At 39.6% G+C, this 19,414-nt stretch overlaps 1 long non-coding RNA gene across 1 annotated transcript in view; it reads left to right on the top strand.

Moving 5' to 3' along the window:
• The window catches only part of LOC115030343 (uncharacterized), a 65,961-nt gene that overhangs the window by 34,490 nt on the left and 12,057 nt on the right, over window positions 1-19,414 (top strand). The gene's annotated exons all lie outside the window — the stretch shown is intronic.

Genomic DNA, 19,414 nt, shown 5'->3' with positions numbered 1-19,414 from the left:
AATCCTTGTGGCTCCCCTCAAAGTCTTCAGACAAGAAATAAAGAGCATAGTGCAGAAGAAAGGTAATGTTTGTTACACATTAATAAAAGGCTTGACCAACAGGTAACAGTGGACAACAGCCAAGGGGACCATTTTGCTAATCTACATTTTTGGTGGGTTTATATGATTTATTAACATCTCTAGGATAGATGGTTTTCCTAAGCTTTCTAAAGTTTTCTTGCCTGAATGAATTATTACCATAGGGTTAAATCAGGGAGCCTCTTTCCCAGAAAGACTTTAAATAGATAATACTATTTATTTAGGCAGAAATACAAACAGTTTTCCCAATTAGTAAATCAGTAATCAGATCTATAGTTTCACAGGCTGATTATAAGAAAGGTGTTAATCCCCAATGACTTTTAAGCTTGCCAATGTGTGACAAGCTATTTAATCAAAGCAAATAAAGAGAATTCTTTAGGGACCCTGTTAATCATCTAATGTATTTGAAATCATATTGTGATGGTTAGTCTTAATTTTCAAGTGTATACAACCTAGAATCACCTAGGAAAACAGTCTAGATGAGAGGTTTAATTTAGGTTGGTCTATGGGCATGTATGTAGAATATTGTTTTAATTAAGCTAATTTTATGGCAAATCCCGACCCAGTATGGGGGCTACATTGCCTAGACAGGGGCCTTAGTCTATATAATAGGGGAAATATCTAGGTCAGCAAACTTGTACACCATTTCTGTATGCTTTTGACTGTGAATGTGATGAGACCAGCTCTTTGAAGTTCCTTCCTTGATTTCCCCATGGTGATAGAATGTAATCTGAAAACATAAGCTAAATAAACCCCTTTATCCATATGTGATTTTTATCTGGCTATTGTACCACAAAAGGAATAAAACTGGAATATATGTTGAGTTTATATGTTTTGGGATTTCACTCTGCGCCCAGAGCTGATCCTGTGCCACAGTACTACATATACAAATACCACCAGGAAAGAGCAAGTCTCCCAAGAGTGTGGACAAGACTATGAGTGCAGGTAAGACTATCACTGCTGCTCAGAGGGACCCATCCGGAAACCTCAAGACACAAGAATCAAGGAGCAGCCTGGGACAGGATCCTTCTGGTTTCCATCTGCACCCAGGAGCTGACCCTGTGCCACAGCTCTCCATACCCAAATTCCTCCAGGAGAGAACTGGTTTCCCCATTCCCTCCTCTGGAATAATAAGAATCCAGATATCTTTAACTGAACAGACCCCAAATCCTTGCCATGGCAACTAAGTGTCAAAGATGCTCCTTTTTTTGATGCCTCCCTTGCCTTCCATTTGCATCTCTTCCCATGCTATGTTAATGTTAGCTAGTTGATAAGTAATCTGATGCAAGAGATTACTGAACATGGATCACTAGAGTTTTAGCTCCCCAAAGGAAGGAAGAATATTCTGCTTTCTGTTCAGAAGACTGCTAGTCCTCAGTGACTTTTCCACACATGATGCACAAGATCTCAGGAGAGTAATAAGTGGAATGTTGAAGACCCATATAGACAGCACAGAATTCTCCTGATGTGATGTTAGGTTGGATGATGCATAGGTTTTCCCAGCTTCTCTTCTAGTCATGAAGTTTGTAACAGCAGATGATGTATGTGTAGCACAGGAGGCTGCTGACCTGTTGATTTTTCTGGGGGCATACCAATTACCAAGGTGGATAAAGAATATTTATAAAAACTCACACATGAATCATAGTAGAATTTAGAACGATGACTAAAGCATATTAAAAAGCCTTTGTCCCAGATGATCTTAGACATGAGTCACAACTTAAGGCATCACTTCTCAAAGTATCTGTAGTGAAAAATCAAATTTTAATATCAGTATTCTACAGACAAGTATCTCTACTAGAATACTTTTTTTCCCTATAAAATTAAACAAAAAAGTAGGCCAAGCATGATGGTACACTCCTTTAATCCCAGTACTTTAGAGCAGAGGTAAATAGATCTCTATGAGTTTGAGTCTAGCCTGATCTACCTAGTGAATTCTAGGACAACCAGGGCAACATAGACCCTACAAAACAAAATGAACCAAAACAACAACAAAACAAAGTAAATTAATATATAAAAATAAAATATTGAAAAAAGAAAAAAATAGGTCCTAATGCTCTATTATTAGAGTCAACAGTCATAAAATTATTCTTTTTAGTTCCTATAAAAGTTTCTGAAGACTCAGATTCCTGCATGTGACAGTCAGAATTATAGTCCGCCAAGGCAGAACACATCTCAGTGTCTAGAGCCTATGAATTTCTGTTTCCTTGCTTGGTGAAGGGACTTGGTAGACATGATGAAAGGTCTTGTGACAGGAAAACCATCCTGGATTATCCACGTTCTGGTGTTATCACATGGGTCCTTATGAGTGGAGCTGTGAGCTGAGATCAGTGTGAGTGAGCCAAGAAGTATGTACCCTGAACAAGGAGAAGGTAGGAAGTAGATTCTCCTGTAAAGCCAGTAGAAGCACATCTCTTTGACTTGGTTTCATCTTCTGTAACTGTATTGTTAATGCCTCTAACTTCCTGGCAATTTGCCACAGAATTAGCAGGAACCCATAAAAACATGCCATGTTTTCCAGATTGGCATTAGTTTGAAGACCTTAAAGTAACACAGCTTTAAGGAGAATAAAATATAATGATTGTGAATTATTTCAGGCCACAGCATAAACAAATGACAGTGAAGTCTCTGAGGCTTAGATAAGATACCCTCAAAATAATAAAGGAAAGATAAAAATTGAACTGTAAAAGCTCATTAACATAGAGGTAAAAAATTCTACACCAAATATATTAGCAAATGAAAGGTATTATACTGAAAGAAACATGCATTATGAACAAATAGGCTTCACTAACAAATGTAAGCGTGGCTCTTTATAAAATACCTTATTAAGAAATACTTAATACAGTTTATCAGATGAACAAATGAAAGATCATATTAATAGATTATTTTAACCTAATAGAGTCTTCAAAGGTCATTATTTTATTCATGAGCCATTTTTAAAATTAATTTTTTATTTATTATTTTCTTTATATACATTTCAAATACTATCCCAAAAGTTCCCTATACCACCCCCCCTGCCCTGCTCCCCTACCCACCCACTCCCACTTCTTGGTCCTGGTGTTCCCCTGTATTGGGGCATATACAGTTTGCAAGACCAAGGGTCCTCTCTTACCATTGATGGCCGACTAAGCCATCTTCTGCTACATATGCAGCTAGAGACACGAGCTCTGGGGGTACTGGTTAGTTCATATTGTTGTTTCACCTATAGGGTGGCAGACCCCTTTAGCTCCTTGGGTATTTTCTCTAGCTCCTCCATTGGGGGCCCTGTGTTCCATCCAATAGCGGACTGTGAGCATCCACTTCTGTGTTTGCCAGGCACCGGCATAGCCTCAGGAGCCATTTTAAACTGAAGTCTAAGAAAAAAGAAAGCAGGAAACCACATAAAGTTTCAGAGACTAGTTATTAAACACTAGTAATCTAGATTGCACAAATGACATATTATGGAGACAATTGTTGTTAAAGTCAGAATAATATGGGATACTCAGCTTCTCGACTATTATTCAGCATTGCTTTGAAAGTTTCATCTAATCTATTAAATCAAGAAAAGGAAATAATCTGAATTAGCAAGGCACAAGTAAATTTTTTTCATTTGCATATGATAAGCTGTAGTGACAATTTTAGAATCTTGATTTCTTTGAAAAGTACTGAAATGTTATAAGAATATGCTTTCATTTTAATCCCAGGTGTGGGATATGGAGCTGCTTCAGAGTGTCTGCAGCAGCTGAATATGATTTGACTCATACTCTAGCAGGGGCATGATTTTACCAGCTGCAGATAGTTTTTGTGATCATGTGACGTTTGCAATTCTGGGGACTTTTCATGTAAATGCTAGGGGCCCTGAGAAGTGTGTGTGTGGTTGTTGGTTGGTTGTTGTTGATCACAGTTTGTTAAATCATTGTTTGCAAAGGAAAAAACAACAACAAGCAGAAATTAGATATCACGGCAGTGAAACTCAAACTTGCCCCCAGGAACTCAATGCCCCTAATCAGCAGGAAGTAGTCTAATGACAACACCTCTCTCCCAGTTTCCAACCCTTGATTTTATTCAGGGAACTCTTTCCTTTCCCCTTTATCCTTTTTTTCTTTTATTTAGTGTTAGGTGGTTGAAAGGGTGGAAGAAAGAAGAACCCACAAAGTAGCACAAATGCAATAATCTGATAGTGGTATGTTTCTAGGAAATCCAGAATAATTTGCAAAAACCTATGGAAGACCTGTAAAGTTCCTTCACAGTTGAGAGTATGTCTGAATATGAGACAAATACAAGAAAAAAAATAGTTTCTTTACTTATTTGAAAAAAAATCCCAGTTGGAACTATAAATAAAAAAATATATTCTTTTTCTAGATGGATGAAATGACTGAGGACCTACTAGTTAATTTAGGGAAAAGGAGAGGTGAACACCAACATTCTAAATGTTAAAACTCACTGAGTCCACCCTAACCCACAATTCATTCATTTACTTAGCAAGGCTGTTTTCCCTTCCTTCCTTCCTTCCTTCCTTCCTTCCTTCCTTCCTTCCTTCCTTCCTTCCTTTCTTCTCTTTCCTTTCTTCTCCTTCATTCCATCCATCCATCCTTCCTTCCTTCCCTCCCTCTTTTTCTTCCTTCCGTTTCCTTCCCTTCCTTCCTATCTTTTTTTTTTTTTCTTCCTTTCCCCCAGAGTCTCACTATGTACCTTTGGCTGGCTTGAAACTAACTACATAGTCCAAGCTGGCCTCAAAGAAATAATGACCTATATACTTCAACCTCCCAAGTGCTGGTGGAGGGATTAAAGATGTTTTGAGCACCTACATTGGTGGAAGACACTTCTCTAGGTATAGAGGCATGTTTTAGGCATAAGAAAAAGAGAAAAGAGATAGTGAAGAGCAAAGTTCCCTTTCTCATGTGAGTTCTAGTAAAGCTCTGGCTTAAGTATAGGCAATAAGCATATGCTTATTCAATGGGGCTCAGTTGAGCAAGACAGTGATCTATTTAAATTTGTTGGTTATAATAATTACCTAATAAGTAGTATCAGCATCATTTGATTTTCAACAAGATGAAAATAGTTTCTTTGCTTACATTATACATAAAATGTATTTCAGATGGCTTAAATGTCTTTAAAAAACCCAAAATGTTAGGTGAACATTTAGGAGAGTATGAAAATAACTTGGAGGTGGGGGAAAAAAACCTTCTTAAGTAAATAAATAAAAAAAAACAACTAAGAAACTAAAAGTGGAGAAGAAACATTTTGATTGCACAGACTTAAAAGTTGTTGATGTCAGAAGGTACTATCAACCATTAAAATAGGAAATAAACCAGGAAGTATATGTCTGTTTTAAACATAGTTTAAACTGTTTTTTATTTACATGTATATATGTATGTGTCACAAGTGTTCAGGTACCTGTGGTATGAGTAACCATGGGAGTTCTGGGAACTGAACTTGGGTCCTCTGGAAAATAAGCAGGCATTGTTAACTTCTGAGTCATCTCTTCAGCTGCCAGAAAAATATATTTTTGCTATACATATGTTAGTTAGCAGGTTGTACTGTTTCTTTTTTCTTTTCCACGTGCTTGTTTGTATGTGTATATGTATGCATTTCTTTTTTTTTTTTTTTTTTGCTTGTGTATCATCTGATGTTGATGTTAGGAATCATCTTCAGTCATTCTTCTGTTTTATTCATTGAAGCAAAGTCTTCAATCAAACCTTGACCTCACACAATATGACTAAATCTTGCTAGCCAGCTTGCTCTGGGAATCCCCTCTCTTTGCTTTCCAAGTCTGAAATTAGAGGAGGGCTACCATGACCATATATCCAGCATTTACATGAATTCTGAGGATTTGAACTTCAGTCCTCAGACTTGCAGGGCAAATGCTTTTACCACTGATCAACTTCCTCTGTTCTAAATTGTTTCTCAAGTTTTCTTTCTTTTAGACAGGGTCTCAGTATGTAGCTGTCTTAGGGTTTCATTGTTGTGAAGAGACACTATGAGTAATAGAAGAAAACAATTAATTGGGGCTGTTTTGCAGGTTTAGAGGTTTAGTCCATTATCATCATGGTAGGAAGCATGGTGACACACATACAGACATGGTGCTGGAGAGGCAGCTGAGAGTTCTGTATCTGTATTGGAAGGCAGCAGGAAGAACAAATGAGCCACACTAGGCCTGGCTTGAGCTTATGAGATCCCAAACCCCACTCCCTTATGACACACTTCCTCCAAGAAAGCCATATCTACTATGAAAAGGCCATACCTCTTAATAGTGCCACTCTCTATTGGTCTATGTGGGGCATTTTCTTTAAAACAACCACAGTAGTTCTGGTTGGCATTGAACATGCTGCATAGACCAGGCTGGCTTTATATTTACAGAGATCTACTGTCTCCTGAGTACTGAGATTAAAGGCACCTAACTGCTATGTTAATATTTTTACAGGTACTATTTATAAAGTGACAAAAGGAAAGATCCCAACAACCACTATGTGATAGTTTCAGAAGAAGAAATCTCCTGGAGAAAAATAGACATTGCCAATCAAATGATGGAAATACTTTTTATTTGTTTTTTTTTTAATATTTTTATTACATATTTTCCTCAATTACATTTCCAATACTATCCCAAAAGTCCCCCATAGCGCCCCCCACTTCCCTACCCACCCATTCCCATTCTTTTGGCCCTGGCATTCCCCTATATTGGGGCATATAAAGTTTGCAAGTCCAATGGGCCTCTCTTTCCAGTGATGGCCGACTAGACCATCTTTCGATACATATGCAGCTAGAGACAAGAGCTCCGGGGTTCTGGTTAGTACATCATGTTGTTCCAACAATAGGGTTGCAGATCCCTTTAGCTCCTTGGGTACTTTCTCTAGCTTCTCCATTGGGAGCCCTGTGATACATCCAATAGCTGACTGTGAACATCCACTCCTGTGTTTGCTAGGCCCCAGCATCGTCTCACAAGAGACAGCTATATTTGGGTCCTTTCAGCAAAATCTTGCTAGTGTATGCAATGGTGTCAGCATTTAGAAGCTGATTATGGGACGGATCCCTGGATACAGCAGTCTCTAAATGGTCCATCCTTTCATCACAGCTACGAACTTTGTCTCTGTAACTCCTTCCCTGGGTGTTTTGTTCCCAATTCTAAGAAGTTGCACAGTGTCCACACTTTGGTCTTCATTCTTCTTGAGTTTCATGCGTTTATCAAATTGTATATTATATCTTGGGTATCCTAAGTTTTGGGCTAATATCCACTTATCAATGAATACATATTGTGTGAGTTCTTTTGTGATTGTGTTACTTCACTCAAGATGATGCCCTCCAGGTCCATCCATTTGGCTAGGAATTTCATAAATTCATTCTTTTTAATAGCTGAGTAGTACTCCATTGTGTAAATGTACCATAATTTCTGTATCCATTCCTCTGTTGAGGGACATCTGGGTTCTTTCCAGCTTCTGGCTATTATAAATAGGGCTGCTATGAACATAGTGGAGCATGTGTCCTTTTTACCGGTTGGGACATCTTCTGGATATATGCCCAGGAGAGGTATTGCTGGATCCTCCGGTAGTACTATGTCCAATTTTCTGAGGAACCGCCAGACTGATTTCCAGAGTGGTTGTACAAGCTTGCAATCCCACCAACAATGGAGGAGTGTTCCTCTTTCTCCACATCCTCTCCAGCATCTGCTGTCACCTGAATTTTTGATCTTAGCCATTCTGACTGGTGTGAGGTGGAATCTCAGGGTTGTTTTGATTTGCATTTCCCTGATGATTAAGGATGTTGAACATTTTTTCAGGTGCTTCTCTGCCATTCGGTATTCCTCAGGTAAGAATTCTTTGTTCAGTTCTGAGCCCCATTTTTTAATGGGGTTATTTGACTTTCTGGAGTCCACCTTCTTGAGTTCTTTATATATATTGGATATTAGTCCCTTATCTGATTTAGGATAGGTGAAGATCCTTTCCCAATCTGTTGGTGGTTTTTTTGTCTTATTGATGGTGTCTTTAGCCTTGCAGAAGCTTTGTAGTTTCATGAGGTCCCACTTGTCAATTCTCGATCTTACAGCACAAGCCATTACTGTTCTATTCAGGAATTTTTCCCCTGTGCCCATATCTTCAAGGCTTTTCCCCACTTTCTCCTCTATAAGTTTCAGTGTCTCTGGTTTTATGTGAAGTTCCTTGATCCACTTAGACTTGACCTTAGTACAAGGAGATAGGAATGGATCGATTCGCATTCTTCTACATGTTAACAACCAGTTGTGCCAGCACCATTTGTTGAAAATGCTGTCTTTCTTCCACTGGATGTTTTTAGCTCCCTTGTCGAAGATCAAGTGACCATAGGTGTGTGGGTTCATTTCTGGGTCTTCAATTCTATTCCATTGGTCTATTTGTCTGTCACTATACCAGTACCATGCAGTTTTTATCACAATTGCTCTGTAGTACAGCTTTAGGTCAGGCATGGTGATTCCACCAGAGGTGCTTTTATCCTTGAGAAGAGTTTTTGCTATCCTAGGTTTTTTGTTATTCCAGATGAATTTGCAGATTGCACTTTCTAATTCGTTGAAGAATTGAGTTGGAATTTTGATGGGGATTGCATTGAATCTGTAGATTGCTTTTGGCAAGATAGCCATTTTTACAATGTTGATCCTGCCAATCCATGAGCATGGGAGATCTTTCCATCTTCTGAGATCTTCTATAATTTCTTTCTTCAGAGACTTGAAGTTTTTATTATACAGATCTTTCACTTCCTTAGTTAGAGTCACGCCAAGATATTTTATATTATTTGTGACTATTGAGAAGGGTGTTGTTTCCCTAATTTCTTTCTCAGCCTGTTTATTCTTTGTGTAGAGAAAGGCCATTGATTTGTTTGAGTTAATTTTATATCCAGCTACTTCACCGAATCTGTTTATCAGGCTTAGGAGTTCTCTGGTGGAATTTTTAGGGTCACTTATATATACTATCATATCATCTGCAAAAAGTGATATTTTGACTTCATCTTTTCCAATTTGTATCCCTTTGATCTCCTTTTGTTGTCGAATTGCTCTGGCTAGGACTTCACGTACAATGTTGAATAGGTATGGAGAAAGTGGACAGCCTTGTCTAGTCCCTGATTTTAGAGGGATTGCTTCAAGCTTCTCACCATTTACTTTGATGTTGGCTACTGGTTTGCTGTAGATTGCTTTTATCATGTTTAGGTATGGGCCTTGAATTCCTGATCTTTCCAAGACTTTTATCATGAATGGGTGTTGGATCTTGTCAAATGCTTTTTCCACATCTAACGAGATGACCATGTGGTTTTTGTCTTTGAGTTTGTTTATATACTGGATTACGTTGATGGATTTCCGTATATTGAACCATCCCTGCATCCCTGGGATGAAACCTACTTGGTCAGGATGGATGATTGTTTTGATGTGTTCTTGGATTCGGTTAGCAAGAACTTTATTGAGGATTTTTACATCAATATTCATAAGGGATATTGGTCTGAAGTTTTCTATCTTTGTTGGGTCTTTTTGTGGTTTAGGTATCAGAGTAATTGTGGCTTCATAGAATGAGTTGGGTAGAGTACCTTCTGTTTCTATTTTGTGGAATAGTTTGTGAAGAACTGGGATTAGATCTTCTTTGAAGGTCTGATAGAACTCTGCACTAAACCCATCTGGTCCTGGGCTTTTTTTAGTTGGGAGACTATTAATGACTGCTTCTATTTCTTTGGGGGATATAGGGCTGTTTAGATCATTAACCTGATCTTGATTCAACTTTGGTACCTGGTATTTGTCTAGGAACTTCTCCATTTCATCCAGGTTCTCCAGTTTTGTTGAGTATAGCCTTTGGTAGAAGGATCTGATGGTGTTTTGGATGTCTTCAGGATCTGTTGTTATGTCTCCTTTTTCATTTCTGATTTTGTTAATTAGGATGCTTTCCCTGTGCCCTCTAGTGAGTCTGGCTAAGGGTTTATCTATCTTGTTGATTTTCTCAAAGAACCAGCTCCTTGATTGGTTGATTCTTTGAATAGTTTTTCTTGTTTCCACTTGGTTGATTTCACCCCTGAGTTTGATTATTTCCTGCCGTCTACTCCTCTTGGGTGAATTTGCTTCCTTTTGTTCTAGTGCTTTTAGGTGTGTTGTCAAGCTGCTAATGTGTGTTCTCTCTAGTTTCCTTTTGGAGGCACTCAGAGCTATGAGTTTTCCTCTTAGAAATGCTTTCATTGCGTCCCATACGTTTGGGTATGTTGTGGCTTCATTTTCATTGAACTCTAAAAAGTCCTTAATTTCTTTCTTTATTCCTTCCTTGACCAAGGTATCATTGAGAAGAGTGTTGTTCAGTTTCCACGTGAAGGTTGGCTTTCTATTATTTATTTTGTTATTGAAGATCAGCCTTAGTCCATGGTGATCTGATAGGATGCATGGGACAATTTCAATATTTTTATATCTGTTGAGGCCTGCTTTGTGACCAATTATGTGGTCAATTTTGGAGAAGGTACCATGAGGTGCTGAGAAGAAGGTATATCCTTTTGTTTTAGGATAGAATGTTCTGTAGATATCTGCCAGATCCATTTGATTCATAATTTCTCTTAGTTTCACTGTGTCCCTGTTTAGTTTCTGTTTCCATGATCTGTCCATTGGTGAAAGTGGTGTGTTGAAGTCTCCCACTATTATTGTATGAGGTGCAATGTGTGCTTTGAGATTTACTAAAGTTTCTTTAATGAATGTGGCTGCCTTTGTATTTGGAGCATAGATATTCAGGATTGATAGTTCCTCTTGGAGGATTTTACCTTTGATGAGTATGAAGTGTCCCTCCCTGTCTTTTTTAATGACTTTGGGTTGGAAGTCAATCTTATCAGATATTAGAATGGCTACTCCAGCTTGTTTCTTCATATTATTTGCTTGGAAAATTGTTTTCCAGCCTTTCATTCTGAGGTAGTGTCTATCCTTTTCTCTGAGATGAGTTTCCTGTAAGCAGCAAAATGTTGGGTCTTGTTTGTGTAGCCAGTTTGTTAGTCTATGTCTTTTTATCGGGGAGTTGAATCCATTGATATTAAGAGATATTAAGGAAAAGTAATTGTTGTTTCCTGTTATTTTTGTTGTTAAAGTTGGCATTTTGTTCTTGTGGCTGTCTTCTTTTAGGTTTGTTGAGGGATTACCTTCTTGTTGTTTCTAGGGCGTGGTTCCTGTCCTTGTATTGGTTTTTTTCTGTTATTATCCTTTGAAGGGCTGGATTCGTGGAGAGATAATGTGTGAATTTGGTTTTGTCGTGGAATACTTTGGTTTCTCCATCTATGTTAATTGAGAGTTTGGCTGGGTATAGTAGCCTGGGCTGGAATTTGTGTTCTTTTAGTGTCTGTATAACATCTGTCCAGGATCTTCTGGCTTTCATAGTCTCTGGTGAAAAATCTGGTGTAATTCTGATAGGCTTGCCTTTATATGTTACTTGGCCTTTTTCTCTTACTGCTTTTAGTATTCTATCTTTATTTAGAGCATTTGTTGTTCTGATTATTATGTGTCGGGAGGTATTTCTTTTCTGGTCCAGTCTATTTGGAGTTCTGTAGGCTTCTTGTATGTTCATGGGCATCTCTTTCTTTAGATTTGGGAAGTTTTCTTCTATAATTTTGTTGAAGATGTTTGCTGGTCCTTTGAGTTCAAAATCTTCATTCTCATCCACTCCTATTATCCGTAGGTTTGGCCTTCTCATTGTGTTCTGTATTTCTTGGATGTTTTGAGTTAGGATCTTTTTGCATTTTACATTTTCCTTGATTGTTATGCCGATGTTCTCTATGGAATCTTCTGCACCTGAGATTCTCTCTTCCATCTCTTGTATTCTGTTGTTGATGCTCGTATCTATGGTTCCAGATTTCTTTCCTAGGGTTTCTATCTCCAGTGTTGCCTCATTTTGGGTTTTCTTTATTGTGTCTACTTCCCTTTTTAGGTCTAGTATGGTTTTGTTCATTTCCATCATCTGTTTGGATGCGTTTTCCTGTTTTTCTGTAAGGACTTCTACCTGTTTGATTATGTTATCGTGTTTTTCTTTAAGGATTTGTAACTCTTTAGCAGTGTTCTCCTGCAATTCTTTAAGGGATTTTTGTGCTTCCTCTTTATTGTCTTCTGCCTGTTTAGCAGTGTTCTCCTGCATTTCTTTAAGTGTGTTATTAAAGTCCTTCTTGAAGTCCTCTATCATCATCAGGAGATATGCTTTTAAATCCGTGTCTAGCTTTTCCGGTGTGTTGGGGTGCCCTGGACTGGGCGAAGTGGGGGTGCTGGGTTCTGATGATGGTGAGTGGTCTTGGTTTCTGTTAGTAAGATTATTACGTTTACCTTTCGCCATCTGGTAATCTCTGGGGTTAGTTGTTATCGTTGTCACTGTTTAAAGATTGGAGCAGAAGCTGTGTTCCACTCACCAGCAGTCTCTAAATCCTGCGGCGGGGGTCGTGGGTAGCTGGCGGTACCCCGGTGCTGGTCCAGCCGGAAGAGGCCTGTGGTCCTACTCAGGCCATTTTTCTGCTTCCCTAACTAATGCAGTCTCTGGTCCCGCGTGCAATTGGATTGGAGCAGAAGCTGTGTTCCACTCTCCAGAAGTCTTAAGATCCTGTGGTGGGTGTTGTGGGTAGCTGGTGAGTGTCAGCCGACCCTGCGCCCCAGCTGCCCCGGTGCTTTTCTGACCAGAAGAGGGTTGTGGTCCTATGTAGGCCGGATTTCTCTCTCCCCAACCAAAGCAGTCTCAGGTCCCGCGTGATTGGACTGGAGCAGAAGCTGTGTTCCACTCACCAGCAGTCCCAAAATCCTGCGGCGGGGGTCGTGGGTAGCTGGCGGGTGTCAGGCAACCCTGTGCTCCCGCTACCCCGGCGCTGATCCGGCCGGATGAGGCCTGTGGCCCTACTCAGGCCGGTTTCTGCTTCCCTAACTAATGCAGTCTCAGGTCCCGCGCAATTGGATTGGAGCAGAAGCTGTGTTCCACTCACCAGCAGTCCCAAAATCCTGCGGCGGGGGTCGTGGGTAGCTGGCGGGTGTCAGGCAACCCTGCGCTCCCGCTACCCCAGCGCTGATCCAGCCGGATGAGGCCTGTGGTCCTACTCAGGCCGGTTTCTGCTTCCCTAACTAATGCAGTCTCAGGTCCCGTGCAATTGGATTGGAGCAGAAGCTGTGCTCCACTCACCAGAAGTCTTAAGATCCTGTGGCGGGTGTTGTGGGTAGCTGGCGAGTGTCAGCAGACCCTGCGCCCCAGCTGCCCCGGTGCTTTTGCTTTTTATTTGTTTAAGGCATCAATTGAAGAATTGTTTTTCATCCACTTTGCAATCAAACTTCAAAGGCCAACCCGAGCACTGTGAGTGCATGGGGACATAGGCACTCACATTCTGTCACTAGGAACATGGTTATCTATCATCTTTAGGAAAAGTAATTTTGATAATATCTACTAATGCTAAAAATAAACTGTTTGCCCTGGGATACCCATTTATGTAACTCCATATTTCAGGAATAGAAGCACAGGAAGAGAAAGTACAGAAAGGAATGTTTTCAAACTCAACAACAAAAATGACATACAGATATTTAACTGGTAAATGGGCAACAAAGCAAAAGACTATCAACAAAATCCCATTTGTCTGCCAGTTGGAGAATGCTTGTGTAGACTATGATACAAGTTCGACACTAGACACTTTGTGGCCGCCTAGTGAAGTGGGCTCCTCTAAGTGGATCTCAAAGATGCTTATACCAAGTCATTAAGTGAAAAAACAAATTATAAGAGCACATAGTAAAATTTCTGCATGCGAAACAAATGAACAAACAAGGCCTCAAAAAATTATTTTCATTGGTGCCTAACCCAATTGTCATTGGAGATGCTTCACACCACAACTGATGGAAATAGATGTAGAGACCTGTAGCCAAACATTAGGCAGAGCTTGAGGAATCTTGCAGAAGAGGGGGAGGAAGAATAAAGAAACCAGAGGGAGCCAGGCAGTGGTGGCACATGCCTTTAATCCCAGCACTTGGGAGGCAGAGGCAGATTTCTGAGTTCAAGGCCAGCCTGGTCTACAGAGTGAGTTCCAGGACAGCCAGGGATACACAGAGAAACCAAAGGGGTCAAGAACACCACAAAACCCCACAGGATCAACTAACCTGGGCTCATAGGGACTCAGAAACTGAAGTGCCAACAGGGAACTTGCATGGGAATTATCTAGGACTTCCACAAGTTTGTTACAGTTGTGTAGATTGGTTTTCTTGTGGATTACGGTTGTGTAGATTGGTTTCCTAATAGTTGGAGTAATGCTGTCTCTGACTCTGTTGCTTGCCTTTGGGACCCTTTCCTCCTACTGCATTGCCTCATATAGCATTAATAAGAGAGGAGGTACCTGGTCTTACTCCAACTTGATATGCCATGGCTGGTTGATATCCCTGGGAGGCCTATCCTTTTCTGAAGAGATTCTGAGGAGGAGTGGATGGGGAAAGGGGAAGGTGGGAAGAGAGACTGGCAGCAGAGGGGGGAGGGGAAACTAAGGTTGGAATGTAAAAACTAAAATAAAAGTAAGTTGAAAAATTCTTTACGTATGATGGCTTTCACTTACTCACTGTGACTGGTTGCTTCTAGATCAATGTTAAGAGCTCACTAGGCCAGAGGGAACTAGTATAGGATCTTATGTAATTTCCAGCCTCCAAAATTGGCTGTAGAAGAAAGGTCTGTGCTGTGCAAATAAACAAAGGGTATTAAAGATAGTCTCTGAGAGCACAATCCATGGTGCTGCCTAATGGCCCGAGTCTACTCTACCTCTATCAGCAGTATCTTCACATCTCCTGAACATGTAGTAGGTCAAACCTCAGGGGAGACAGTTCTACTGCACACAAAGGACAGGAACACCTGGTGTTCATAGTGTTCAACTTGACACTAGAAAATACATAAGCAAAAGAAGTACCATAAAAGAAATGAAGAATCTGGAAGAATAAGAGAGATGACCAGCTAGAAGACTAGAAAGATAAAAGAAATTATTCAAAAATTTATTTACTACTTTCAGAAAAATGTGGAGATAATGTTATTCATAAGCCAAGGGCCAAGCTTCCACAAAAGTTACTATAAATTTTTTTTTTTAGATATTATCTTTATTTACATTTCAAATGCCTCCTCTCCTGGCTTCCCCTCTGAAAATCCCCTCTCCCCTCCCCCCTCCCCACCTCCTGCTCACCAACCCACTCATGCTTCTTGGGCCTGGCATTCCCCTATACTGGGGCATAGAACCTTCACAGGACCAAGGGCCTCTCCTCCCATTGATGACTGGCCAGGCCATCCTCTGATACATATGCAACTATAGCCATGAGTCCCACCATGCGTTTTCTTTGGTTGGTGGTTTAGTCCCAGAGAGCTATGGGGGTACCAGTTAGTTCATATTGTTGTTCCTCCTATGGGGCTGCAAACCCATTCAGCTCCTTGGGTACTTTCTCTAGCTCCTTCATTGGGGACCTATGCTCAGTCCAATGGATGGCTATGAGCTTCTACTTCTGTATTTGTCAGGCACTGGCAGAGCCTCTCAGGAGACAGGAATATCAGGCTCCTGTCAGCAAGCTCTTGTTGGCATCTGCAATAGTGTCTGGGTTTGGTGGTTGTTTATGGGATGGATCCCCAGGTGGGGCAGTCTCTGGATGGTCATTCCTTCAGTGTCTTCTCTGAATTTTGTCTCTGTAACTCCTTCCATGGCTATTTTGTTCCCCCTTCTAATAAGGATTGAAATATCTACACTTTGTTCTTCCTTCTTTTTGAGTTTCATGTGTTTTTGCAAATTGTATCTTGGGTATTCTGAGCTTCTGGGCTAATATCCACTTATCAGTGAGTGCATATCATGTGTGTTCTTTTGTGATTGGGTTACCTCACTCAAGATGATATCCTCCAGATCCACCCATTTGTCTAAGAATTTCATAAATTCATTGTTTTTAATAGCTGAGTAGTACTCCATTGTGCAAATGTGCCACATTTTCTGTATCCATTCCTCTGTTGAGGGACATCTGGCTTCTTTCCAGCTTCTGGCTATTATAAATAAGGTTGCTATGAACATAATGGAGCATGTGTCCTTATTACAAGTTGGAGCATCTTCTGGGTATATGCCCAGGAGTGATATTGTTGGATCTTCTGATAGTACCATGTCTAATTTTCTGAGGAAGTGCCAAACTGATTTCCAGAGTGGTTGTATCAGCTTGCAATCCCAGCAGCATTTAAAAAACTGTGTACTCCATTGCACACACTAGCAAGATTTTGCTGAAAGGATCCAGATATAGCTGTCTCTTGTGAGACTATGCCGGGGCCTAGCAAACTCATAAGTGGATGCTCACAGTCAGCTATTGGATGGATCACAGGGCCCCCAATGGAGGAGCTAGAGAAAGTACCCAAGGAGCTAAAGGGGTCTGCAACCCTATAGGTGGAACAACATTATGAACTAACCAGTACCCCAGAACTCTTGACCCTAGCTGCATATGTATCAAAAGATGGCCTAGTCGGCCATCACTGGAAAGAGAGGCCCATTGGACTTGCAAACTTTATATGCCCCAGTACAGGGGAATGCCAGGGCCAAAAAGTGGGAGTGGGTGGGTAGGGGAGTGGGGGGGAGGGTATGGGGGACTTTTGGGATAGCATTGGAAATGTAAATGAGGAAAATACCTAATAAAAATATAAAAAAACCAAAAAAAAAAACCAAAAATCCTGTGTACTAAAGGAAAGTTCCAAATAACTGGACGACATATCGATATAATTAGGAAATCAAGGCATGTACCTACAACATAGACCAAACACAAGAGATGTGTGTTGACAGTAAAGATAATAGACTAGGTATGGTGATGCAAACCTACAACTCTAGCACTTAGGAGGCATATAGGAGGAGCTGAATTCTAGGTCAGCCTGGGCTACATATTGAGATACTATCTCAAAAAGCCTTTTCAACGGATATAAAGGTAGATGTAGAAGATCAAATATCTCTGTATCTACAGTTACCTCTCTATCCATATTTTATATCTACATCATATGCTGACATTTGTATCTATCTGCATATCATTAATATCTCTGTTTATCTGTCTGAGAAGATAGAAAGGATGGGAAGGAAGAAAAATTTCAGAAGTTAATATATTATATTTTTGATCAAAACTGTCTCATGAGAATAGGAGGATAGGCAAGGTTAGCTGACAATTTTAGATTTTAAATTTTAAGTTAGAGAAATCAAATGAGAAGCAAAGTGAGTTGGAATAACCTAAGATTTATTTATAAAACCAAAGACAAGTGGACAAGAGAGCTTAGGATATTTGATTCTAAGGAAAAATATATATTTTTAAAACTAGGTATTTATTTACATTTCAAATGCTATCCTCTTTCCCCATTTCCCTCTGTAACCCCCCTATCCCATCCCCTCTTACCCTACTTCTATGAGGGTGCTCACTCACCCACCCACCCACCCACTCCCACCTCATCGCCCTAGCATTCCTCTATACTGGACATCAAGCCTTCACAGGACTAAGGGCCTCCTCTCCTATTGGTGCCAGATAAGGCCCCTTCAGCTCTTTCAGTCCTTCCTCTAACTCCTCCTTTGTTGTCCCTGGCTGCAAGTATCTGCATCTGTATTGGTCAGGATCTAGCAGAGCCTCACAGGAGACAACTGTATCAGGCTCCTGTCAGCAAATCTTTAAAAAAAAGGACTGCATCTTATCTACCTTTGATATCTTTGGATTTCCGATAGTTTCGTTATCTTTTTCTAACGACAAAACCTTACAGCCTGAACATAAATAAGATTGTAATTTAATTGTAAATAAAAATATCTATCTTTTTAATATATAAAAATTAATTGTAGAGTCAACATGTATCTAGTAGCTTGATAGTTTATCATAATGGGTTATTAAAGGTTATTCTTACCTTTTCTTTTCTCTTCTCTTCTCTTCTCTTCTCTTCTCTTCTCTTCTCTTCTCTTCTCTTCTTTTCTTTTCTTTTCATCTATAGTTAGAAAGTATTCCACAAGAATTAGGCAGAAATGCAAGGCTCTGAAAACTGATATTTCTGAAACAATTATTCTCAAGTGAAAAACTAGAGAAATAAAATGAAGTAGACTGCAATGATAGTTGGTAAACAAGGAAGTTGTTGACAGTAGTTGTTGTTAATATTATATTTCAAGAAACTAATAGTAACTGATTCCTATAGTAAAAGAGTATGTAGCATAGAATTGAGTATAATTTGGAAGCAAATACTATGTTTTAGAGGCATGTTTGGAAAATACAGAGAACTAAAAAATGATAATTTTGAGAGGAAATCATAATTAATTGTTGATTATTTATAGAGGAAGTTCTTTTTAAACTGGTGCCATGACAAAATGCAAGTATATGGTTTGAGAAAAAGTCTCAGTGTGTAGAAATGTTTGCTGTGTAAGCATGAGGATCTGAATTTGGATCCTAGTGCCTTTGTAAAAAGCTGAGTGTGAATGTGCTGTGATCCCAATGAATGAAGAGAAGATTATCACTGTGTTTTGATGGATGCTAGCCTAACTCTAGGTTCAGTGAGAGTTTCTTTCTCAAGAGAATAAGGCAAATAATGATAGAGTAAGACATCATTAAGGCAGGGAATGTGGGTCCACCATAGAGCACTTTCCCAGCATGCTCAAGGCCCTGGCTTTAATGTCTGGGATTGACAATAAAACAAAAGCAGAAACAAACAGGTAAAATTCAATCCATCTTGAAAAGGTCAGTAAGGAGGGGGAAAAAGGGCACCCCTCAGAAATCATAATAGGTGACAGAATCATAAAACAAAATCAGAAAAATGCTTTTGATAAGAGAGGCACCAAAAATAAATGGGCAAGGTTGAAAAAGAAATGGATGGATAAATAACTATGTCTGAGGTAAATGCCAACCCAAAGAAAGGAAGGTTAGGCAAGAAATATCAGACGTCAGAATAAGGCCAAGATTTTAAGTGGGACAAAGAACACTTTTTATATAGAAAAAAGGGTACAATTTGCCAAGAAAATCATGAACTTTTATGTATCAAAAGTGTTTTGCCTTGAGTCAAATAAAACAAAACCTGTTATAAATACAGGAAAAAAATCATGGTTGGGTCATTTTAAAACATCCCCTCTTCAAAAATTCAATACAAACAAAAACATCAGGCAGGGTTTGAGAGGGACACTGAAGGCACTGTCAGAGCTCTTTACACAAGGAAGGAAGATTGGACATTATTTTCAGTTCCCAGGGGGTATAAAAAAATGGGACACTGATCAATACCAAGTAATGAGAAAATCTCAATGGATCCAGAGTGTTGAAAATGTACAGGTCATATTTTCCAGTCATATACAATGTAAGAACTAAAACCAATGTAGCCATTAAAAATTTAGAACCACGTTAGCATTAGTGTTATCTTTGCTCAGGTTGTGTTTAGACAGCCATATTGGTGAG

This window comes from Mus caroli, unplaced genomic scaffold (assembly GCF_978045245.1).
Source record: "Mus caroli unplaced genomic scaffold, Mus_caroli_1 scaffold_16, whole genome shotgun sequence".
In the NCBI taxonomy this organism is placed as follows: domain Eukaryota; kingdom Metazoa; phylum Chordata; class Mammalia; order Rodentia; family Muridae; genus Mus; species Mus caroli.
Note: the sequence above shows the minus strand (reverse complement) of the source record. Positions and strands in the feature narration are given on the sequence as shown.